Consider the following 10260-nt stretch of genomic DNA (forward strand, 5'->3'; position numbering starts at 1 on the left):
GAATGAAATAAGAGCAATATATCGAATTTTCTCTCCTGTCTGGTTGAAACTTTTGGTAAAAGTTTTCAGCGTAATTCAAAATTGCTACAGCTACACAGGTTTTATGTCGGTTGCTAACACGTTCTTGTCACAGAAACGTTTCTAGAAAGCATGTGTTCTTTGCTAAACTGGCGTAGGATGAAATGCATATGTCCATGTGAGTTTGTGTGCAGTGTGCATTCATGCACATAGAAGCTTGCAATTTCAACTTCAGGCCAGTATGGTTCCTTCTTTTTAATATATAAAATCAGAACAGGTTCTGCTGTATATATAGATGGTGCTCTACTTTTGCGTTTTGCTCTACAGGAGACATTGCACACACATGTACCTTCCAGAGCACTGACAAAGTCAATGTCAACTGTGCTTTATGCATTTGGTTGTCTTCTTTTAGAGAGCAGCTGCCAGGAATGTCTCTGATGTCGGCCTATAAAAAAAGTTGGGCCAGTTTTTCATCTTGGCCATTAGATTTTTACAAGGGCCATGGGTAATGGACATGTGAATGTCAGTGATCATTATCATGACTTCTTAAATGAGGAACTATGTGACAAACCAGTAGCACCAAAAATTTAAACGTTTTACATGAGAGAAGTGTTTGATTCAATACATGTGAGCTATCAATTTTTAGTGGCCAGGCAAACTTCTGTTTTGTGTGCTCTGGAAATGGTTCCACTACCTATTTGCGATCCACCCATTTTGTGGTTACTGTCTTGCCTAGCACGGTTATCTATTCTTCTCCATTGCACTTGTTTCTGCCATACTGCCTCATGATTTCAAATGCTAGAAGAAAGAAACTTACATGGTAGTTAGAAGTATGGCTTCAACATTGATCTTTTCTAGAATAGTGAAAGTGGTCCTCAAGGAAGATATCACAGGTCCCTCTTTTGAGCATCCAGATGAAAGATATCTGGATTTAGAGTATAGACCAAACTGTTGTAAGAGGAAAGGGTGCTTTTTCTTTTCTTTTTAAAGGGTGCAGTTTATGTGTATATTAGCAATGTGGTGAATGATTTACTATTATTTATTTTACCTGTTCGGTCTTATTTAAGTAAAAGAAGGGTTAAATCACGCAGTTATGACTGTAAATAGTACTGAATGTTGTAGCTGTATGGAAACTTGGAGCTCTGATGGAAGCAGGAAGGGCATAATGGTGAGAAGGGATCGAGAGGTGATGGAAAAATAAAAGTCCATGGTTGCATCACATACATGTCAGCACTCAATAGCCACTCCTCACTTGGTGCGCCTTGAGTCATCTTAAACAGAACATTGGCAGTAAACCAGCACAAGCAACATAGTCATGCCACATGATTGGTATATGATTTAAGGTCTATTCAAAAGATAGAATATTTTTTCTTGATTTTATAGAAACCTAGTGTAAACACCTCAAATTTTCACCCTCATTTAGTGTTTACACTTCATGTGTCATTGCATATCATTGTATGCATTTGGCATATCATTTCATTGCATTTTATCGCATTGCATGTCATGGCATCTCATTACGAGATCCAGTACTCTAGTTTTTAAAATATTAAATCTAGATTCGATTTTAAAACTTGTCTTTCAAGACCAATTTCAGAAACCTGGGTTTTTGCATTAATATTTTCTAATTGTTAACCCCTAGGATCTTGTTTTCTTCAGAAAAATAATCTGGATTTGTTTTAAACTCAATTTCAATTGATTTCAATCCTCAGATGAGACACATTTAGGTGGTGTCACTTCTGGATTCTTTTATTTATCAAAATTTCTCAAAAATCTCAGAGTCCTAGTTGGATCAAGACTCTGTCTTTTCATCTTTTTGAATCTTTTCAAAACTTTATTTTGATTCTAAACCAGATATAGTCATATCCCTTGCCCATTCTTGTCATTTTTGGCCAAAATCTCATAATCCCAATCCAATCAGGACACTTTTTTCAGAGTCTTAGTTGGATCAGGACTCTTTTTTCAGAGTCCCAGTTGGATCAAAACTCTACTTTTTGCTATCATTTTACCTATTTTTTAGAAAATCTTTCAAAATCTTTCGTTTTGGCCAAAATTCTAGAGTTCCAGTCGAATTAGGACTCTTTCTCAGAGTCCTAATCGAATCAGGATTCTTTCTTAGAGTCCTAATCGAATCAGGACTCTATCCCGATTTCACAATTTACTCTTGTTCTTCACTTGTTTTCAAAACCTTCTCATATGACTTTCAAAATCTTTCGTTTTAGCCAAAATTCTAGAGTCTTAACCGGATCAGGACTCTTTTTTCAGAGTTTAGTCAGATTAGGACTCTATATTTCATTGCTATTCTGCCTATTTTTAACCAAATCTTTCAAAATCTTTCAAAGAGAAATGAAAAACTCAAAGTTTTAGTTGAACTAGAACTATGTTCGAAGAGTCTTAGTTGGATCAGGACTCTGGCCCTGTTTTCAATTTTGAGAGAATCCTTCTAATTTTTTTTATTTATCTTTTCAAATTTCAAAATTGTTACATCTTTATCATAGAGTTTCAAAATCCTGGGATTCTGTCCCAGAGTCCTGATCGGATCAGGACTCTATCCAAAGTTTATTTTCTCACTTCATTTTCAGTGATTTTAAAAAAGTTTTTTTTTTAAATCTTATCATTTACTTTCTAGAAAACCAAAAATTTCTTAGAATTCTAGTTGAATTAGGACTCTTCCTCGGAGTCCTAATCAGACCAGGACTCTGAACCAACTTCAATTTTATCTTATTTTCACCTGTTTTCAAGATTCTCATCTGTTTTCTCAGAAAATCTAAAATTCTGAGAGTCCTAGTTCAATTAGGACTCTGTCCCCAGAGTCCTAGTTGGATCATAACTTTGTTTGATTTCAATACTTGTTATTTTCACTATTTTCACTGTTTTTTCATCTGTTTTTCAAAAAATACAAAAAAAAATTTAGAGTTTCAGTCCGATCAGGACTCTGTCCTAGAGTCCTAATCCAGTTAGGAGTCTATTCTGAAGTTTGTTTTACTTTCGTTTTCATTCTTTTTCATTTGTTTTTCAAAAATTAGGTCATTTTGAAGAGTCCAATTAATTCATGACTCTATTTCGGAGTTTCGGTTGAGTTAGGACTCTAACCCTGATTGCATTTTCTGACTTATTTTACCAATTCTGATGAAATCTTTCAAAAACTTCTTCATTTGGTTTTCAAAATCCTAAAATCTCAGTCTTAAAATTTTAGGATTCTAGCCCAGAGTTCCAGTTCACTTAGGACTCTATTTTCAAGCCTTTGAATTTCATTTGTTGATTTTAACCCCTTTTCTAAGCTATTTTCAGTCTTTATTTCAAATTTTATAAAACTCTGATGTGGGGCCCACTCAGTTGGCGTCATATCTGGAGGAGTTCTGGCCCAGTCAGAACTCTGTGTTATTTCAAAATCTTTAATTTCAAGTCCACTTTTGAATCTCTTTTGAAAAACCTCTCATTTTTTAGTTTTAAAATCGTTTTTGTTGAAAAATCAAACGGGGCTCACTCGGGGTGGCGCCACATTTGCAGAAGTCAGGGTTAAACTAGGGTTAGTCAGTGTCCTAGTTAGGTTAGGGGTTTAGAAGAGTCAAAAACAATATTGAAAATTCACTTTATTTAGGTTTTAAACCATTGGTTTTTAAAATTTTTAAAATAAAGCTTTAAAAACCCAATGTGGGCCCACACTAGGTGGCGCCACATTTGGGGTCTTTTAGGTTAGTTAGGAGTCTAGTTAGGTTAGCTAGAGTCCACATAGGTTAGGAAATTTCAGGAAAATCGCCCTTCACTAATTACTTTGGATAGGTTTTAAGAGGGGTAAATTTGGAATTAAAAAAATCCCTAATTAAAACCTAATTTTTTCTATTTAAAGAGGCAAGAGGGGGGGTCAACCCCTATTCTTCTCCCATTCAATTCTTGGAGCTTCTCTCTCCTCTCCAGCACCCCCTCCTTCTCCATTGCAGCTGCAACCCCCAAGGTAAATTCCCTTAGCTCTATTACATAGTTTTTTAATATTTTTCATTAAAATACATGTATTTCCTTCTTGTCGCCCTCTTTTTCATGGTTTTTAACCATGGTTCATCATCAAGAACCCTAAAGTCGACCCAAGAAGATGATCTAATCCTGTTTGTTGTTATTTTTTGAGATTCTAATCTATTAGAATCGTTCATATCACTATTTTCTATGTTCTTAACCGACGAAATATGCGATTTACCCATTAAATGGGCTAAATTCATTTTTTCAAAGAAAAAATCAATTTTTATCATGGATTCCCTGTATTTTTTTTATTTTCTTGTCATAATAAGGATTGTTTTACATGTTTCAGCATTGAATTAAATTTCATTTTGTTGTTTAGGCATTTTTTATTGTTTTCCATTATTAAATCATGTTCTTTTAGTGTTTTATTGGATTTTCGTATATTCTTATTTTAGATCTGTAGAAAACATGCTATTTTGTATTTGAAACTCTGTTAGAAATTTTTGATTTTTTTATATGTAGTTCACGGATATGTCAGTGAGTCCCTGTAAAAAAATCAGAGGTTTTGGGATTCAGGAACCCTGTTAGAAAAATATAAAGTCGAATCGTGATTCCTGTTGATTAAAATCGTTATTCATGTTCAAGTATAACTTGCAGTTGCGTTATTTTTGTCATCCGAGATCTGATTCAGGATCCGTAAATTGCAGTAGCTTCGTATTAGAGTCGATTATTTACTGTAAAATTTTCATAATTTTCTGTCACTGTTTGTTATTTTTCCCTTGTCAGAAAGTTAAGTCAACTTTTTAAAACTCGTTATGCTTTGTTAAAACCCTAATTCAACTTGTGTTGATTGTATCCCCCTAACTGGAGATTCGATCCATGACCTGTAAAAAGGGAAGTTTATTATCTACATGTCTGTTATTCACTACTGAAATCTCAAAAAATTTTGATGTGTTTTGTTATTTTTCCCTGTATTTGAAACCGAAAGTGCCTGTTTCGATCGATTTTATATTCGTTATATTCAAGTACAGATTGCCGGAACGATATCTCCCTAACCAGAGATGATTTTTTCGATCTGTAAAAGGGAGAATCTCTGCTTTTCTTGTCTATTATTGCTCTATAAATTTTTATGAATTTCCATGGTGATTTGACCCCTGATTCGGGTCTGACACTGAAACAGGTACATGCCTACGGATAAAAATAGCAAATTTTAGGGTTTTCATGCAATTTTCGTATTAAAATCATGTTGAAACTTGATCTTTATGTTTCTAGAATAATTTTAGGGTTACAAGGAGTGCAGGTATCGATTTTTATTAATTTTGGATCTCATTTGATGCTTGGATGAGTTCAATGGCAAAACAGGGTACTCGCAGGATCTTGAAACACTGACAAAATCGTGATTTTCATGATATTTTTGATTTTTTTGTATAAGTTCAGGTTTTTAGGGTTTGTGTATGTTTTTAATCATATTAGGGTATTTCATACCCGATTTTATGTTTATTTGATTTCATTCAAACCCCAAATCCGAAGCTTTTATCGAAATATTTTTTCTGAAAACTCTAATTTCAAGGCCATAGTCTTGCTATCAGGGGCATTTTGGTCATTTGACCTCAATTTTGAAATTCCTAACTTAGATTTTCCTATTTTCAATCATATCATCTTGTGTTTTATTTATTCTCATTTGAACTTCAAATTTTGCATTTTACAAAATATCTTTCTAAAAAAACCCTGGTTTCAAGGCCATAGTCTTGATATCAGGGGCATTTTGGTTATTTTGACCCCAATTTCGAATTTTCAAATCCCATTATCATATTTTCAATTCAATTTCATCATTTATGTTCATATCAAGGGAGTATGAACTGTGTTTATATTTGGATAATATCTGATAATTTCCCAATATTTTTGGATAAATCCAGATAAACCTACATTTTTGTGCTAACATATTTTCTAGTTTTGCAGGATTATTCAAGTGGAGGACTTAGCTTTTCATTTTATTTCTCTTTTATTCAATTCAAATGTAATATTGAATGTAATATTGGAATAAGATTTACATTTTCTGCTTAGAATAGAGAGCATTGCATATAGTTTAATTCTGCAAATATCAATATCTGATGTATGTCAATTCTTGCATATTTTTACAAATCCACCATGGTATACACGAATGACGCATGCACTAGCTTCTAAGGAGTTGGTAAATTCGATCAAGTTTGTATTTTTGGCCATAGTCAGAATACGAACGGAATCTAGATTTACCATCTTCTTTTAAGCCACGTTCAACCTACACTCTTAGGCTAACTTCAAAATGCACCGCATTTCTTAAAAATACAAAAAGATTTTCTCAATTCTTCAAAACAATGTCTTTCAAATCCATATTCATTCATTTCATTCAATTTGCAATTTCCAATTCCAATTCCAATTCAGAGAAATCGATTTTCTCAAAATTTTCTAAGTCTTACTCAGAAAATGATTTTTTCAAAACTCTAAGCTTTCGAAGGGTATTTCAAGTATTTTTCAACTTCAAATCATGATTTTCCAAGTCATAATATCTTCAATTTCAAAGTCTGAATTCAGAGAAATCAAGTTTTTTTCAAAGTTATTTGAAATTTCTCAGAAATCGATTTTCACAAAACCCTTGTATTTCTTCATAAATTGATCTTCTTTTCTTCAGAAACTCTCTCCCAATCCTGATTTATGATTTTCAAAGTGTTATATTTTCCAAGAATTTTCCAAGTATTTCAAATCTTTAAGACAAACATCATGTTTTCAAACCTGCATTTTCTGAAATTCATACCACATGCTTGATTATCTGTGCATTTAGGAAAAATAGCATAATTCAGATAAGTTGAACTTAACTAAGCACACTTTTGATCATTGGTTCAATTATCCCTGGTAAAGGTGTCGGGAACGGTTGAACCTCGTACCGACAGACGAGAAAATCCATGGTCTAAGATTTTTCTAAATATTCAAAGCTTAAAAAATCATGTTTTTCATCGAAACAACACCATTCAAGTATGGTTTCCTAGTACATAGACCGTAATGAACACATCTGTATGGTTAGATTTAAGTAATACATGGGAAAAACTCTTTGAAAGCTCAATTAGCACGATAGTTAGCTAGAAAAGCGATTAGTAGCTACCATTCTCTCTCTCTCTATATATATATATACTAACAACACTTAAAAATGACAAAACATAGGCAGCCAAACACTTGAGATTTTTTTTTTTTTGAAAATCTTGTGTTTTTTAGCAAAATCTTGTCAATAAAATACATTTAAAATAAACAAGTAATTTTTGATAAGAAATATAAATAAAAATATTGAAAAATAAAACCACACATATTTTAATGATAAATAGATGATAAAAACATAAACATCACATTTAAAATGCAATATTTATGTTTTTGACAAAAACTTATGAGAAATTAAAATATTGCAAGAAGTTACAGTTTTTAACTTTCGGATAATTTCTTGCGATACTTTCATAGATCTCGCCAGATTTCTCTCTCTCTCTCTCTCTATATATATATATATAATGTTTTGGTTAGGTCTCGTTATGCCCCTTCAAAAATCATAGTTTTAATTTTTTTGCTCACGTCTAACACCGTAGATGTCATCTATAGGTTTTGTTTAGTGAGAACCAACTTTTGGATCACTAGAATCTGACCTATATAAAGGTTTTTTTGGTGATCCAAAATCAATGGCTATGAAGGCACTAGTTTTTTCTGGCTTAAAAAAATAAATTTTTTATCGAAAAAACATGATCAAGAGTTGATTTTCACTAAATTGAGCATGCTAAATACATCTAACGGTTGAGATCTATCATAAAACACTTAAAACCTATAGGGCAGAACGAGAAATGGGGCCTAATATGTTCAGTTCTTATATATAGGACAAATCCATCCAAATGGTCGTCCTCACTTTTTTACATTTTTTTTTAAAGCAAGTTGGGGTTAGTTCGACCCCTACTAGTTATACAACTATACCATTGGGTTTTGAAGCTGCAACGTCCCAACATAAGGTTACGTGCAATAGCTGCTCCTACCAGACAAGGGGAGCCCCGTTGGTCTCTCTTTTTTACCATGCCAAAACTAGACATTTGTAAAGGGGGGAGGCGAGTGTATGTTGTGTGTGGATGTAGGCATGCTCCCCCAAAAACATAAAACTAGTACGGCTGAGAGGGCTTTGCACTGTTAGTTAGAGGGTCGGCTTTCTATCTCAGGTTGAAGAGGCATCATGAGTTTGATACCCACGGGGGTTGAGGGTAGAAGGGTAAAAGTTATATACATATATATTGTTTTTAATAACGAGAAACCCTCTCTAAAGCAACAAAAACCCTGGGTGGGGCTCAAAATTTGAACCTGGATCTGTGTGTGTCATTCTTTTGCAAGGGCCATGCTAATATTTTCTGTATCGATCCAAGTTTATCAGTGTAGAAGCTATATTGGCGGAGCCATAAATCCAAATTAGGGTAGGAATTGGTGTGAGATTGTGTAGCAATGGACTGTTTGGTAGAGAGACATAGAGAGGATTTTTTTTTTTTTGGGGGGGGGGGGGGGGGTTGATAATAGGCTGTGGGTGTGCCAGGGGGGTTGTGAAACTAGAAAACAATGGTTGGGGTCGTTTCAACTCCTAATGACTTTCAGCATCAGTCGACCCTCCCCTCCCAGCCCAGCTATTGATCAACTTGTCTCGTGGCATGATGAACTTCTGCATAAAACAACTTTCAATTAAAGATTTGTATTATGCACTAACGTGCTTCGAAGGGGTTTTTAACTCACATTTGTTTATCTCAGTGAGTAATCCCTCCTCCAATTTATAGAAGAGGGTTGCTGAGAGTTTACCTTCCTCTAGGTAGTCGTTTACCTCAGCAATCTGTTACACTATTTCACCTGGAGCTTATCCAGAATGAGGAGATCATTCTGGATAAGGCCCTGATCCAAGACAGTTTCATCCATTAAGGAAAGAGTGGGCCCTCCTCTCTCTTTAACAGATGAGATTCTCCATGAAGCATGGCCATGGTTATCAACATCTCTCACTTGGCCATGTGGAACAAAAACTTAGATGTAGGATTTAACCTCTCACTATTGGAGTATTTCTATTGCGTCAACATTCCTAGAATGAGTTATAATTTGAGTTTTTCATCCAGACATATGTCTTTATTAGAAATACCTTAATCTTATACAGGATACATATTGTGAGAACATCTTCTTTGATATGCTCTTTGTTAAAGGATCAACAATCATATTAGATGTAGGTAAGTAGCTGACTTTGATTTTATTTTTTTTCAATCATATCATAAATGTAATGGTATTTTATCATTATATGTTTACTTTTTGAATTATCAGCTCCACTCTTCATAATAGAGATGGCAGCCTGATTATCACAATAAATATGGACTAGCCTATTGGTTATTTTCTGCTTCAAATCATTAATGAAGCGGCTTATCCAAACGGTAAATGTGGCAACTACATTGCATGCAATATATTTAGCTTTCTGAGTATGCTGAGCTATCCAGTCTTGTTTATAGTCCATTTTAAATATCAAAATATTCTTTTTACTGATTGCCGGTGTGGCCAACCAAGATTACTCTGGTAGCGACTAACGAGGCCAACAACAAAGCTGATATCCGACCTAGTGCAAAGCATAACATACATCAAACTTCCGACAGCTTGAGCATAAGGGACATTTAGTTTTTCATGTCTATTGCCTGGACTATCATTTTTACTCAACTTGACACCTTTTACCACAGGTGTTCTAACTGACTTACAATCACTCATTTTAAATTTCTTAAATATATGACTTAAATACATTTCTTGACTCAAGCTTAAAAGTTTTGAGCTTCTATCTCAAGTGATTTTAATTCCAAGAACATGGGATGCTTCTCCCATGTCTTTCATTTTGAATTATGAATTTAATCATGACTTGGTTTTGATAATCATATCATTGTCATTTCCAGTCAGAAGAATGTCATCCACATATAATGAGAGAATATCAAATTTATTCTCACTTTTTCAGACATAAACACAGTGGTCAAACTTATTTGCCACAAATCCTAATGACGTAATAGCCTTATGAAACTTTAAATACCACTGACGTGGTGATTGATTGAGTCTGTATAGGTATTTTTTTAACCTATATACTTTATCTTCTTTGTCTTTTATTATATATCCTTCAGGTTGCTCTATAAAAATGGTTTCCTTAAGCTCACCATTAAGAAAAATAGTTTTAACATTCATTTGATGTAGATCTAGATCGTAGTGAGCTACTATCGCAAGAATTATCCTTATCGAGGC

The 10260-nt window shown here is 33.9% G+C and overlaps 1 pseudogene; it reads right to left on the bottom strand.

Moving 5' to 3' along the window:
- Positions 1-8313: 8313 nt before the first annotated feature.
- LOC149831861 (U6 spliceosomal RNA) lies at positions 8314-8408 on the bottom strand (annotated as a pseudogene).
- Positions 8409-10260: the final 1852 nt, after the last annotated feature.

This window comes from Nuphar pumila, chromosome 7 (genome assembly GCF_984573655.1).
Source record: "Nuphar pumila chromosome 7, dmNupPumi1.hap1.1, whole genome shotgun sequence".
NCBI lineage: Eukaryota > Viridiplantae > Streptophyta > Magnoliopsida > Nymphaeales > Nymphaeaceae > Nuphar > Nuphar pumila.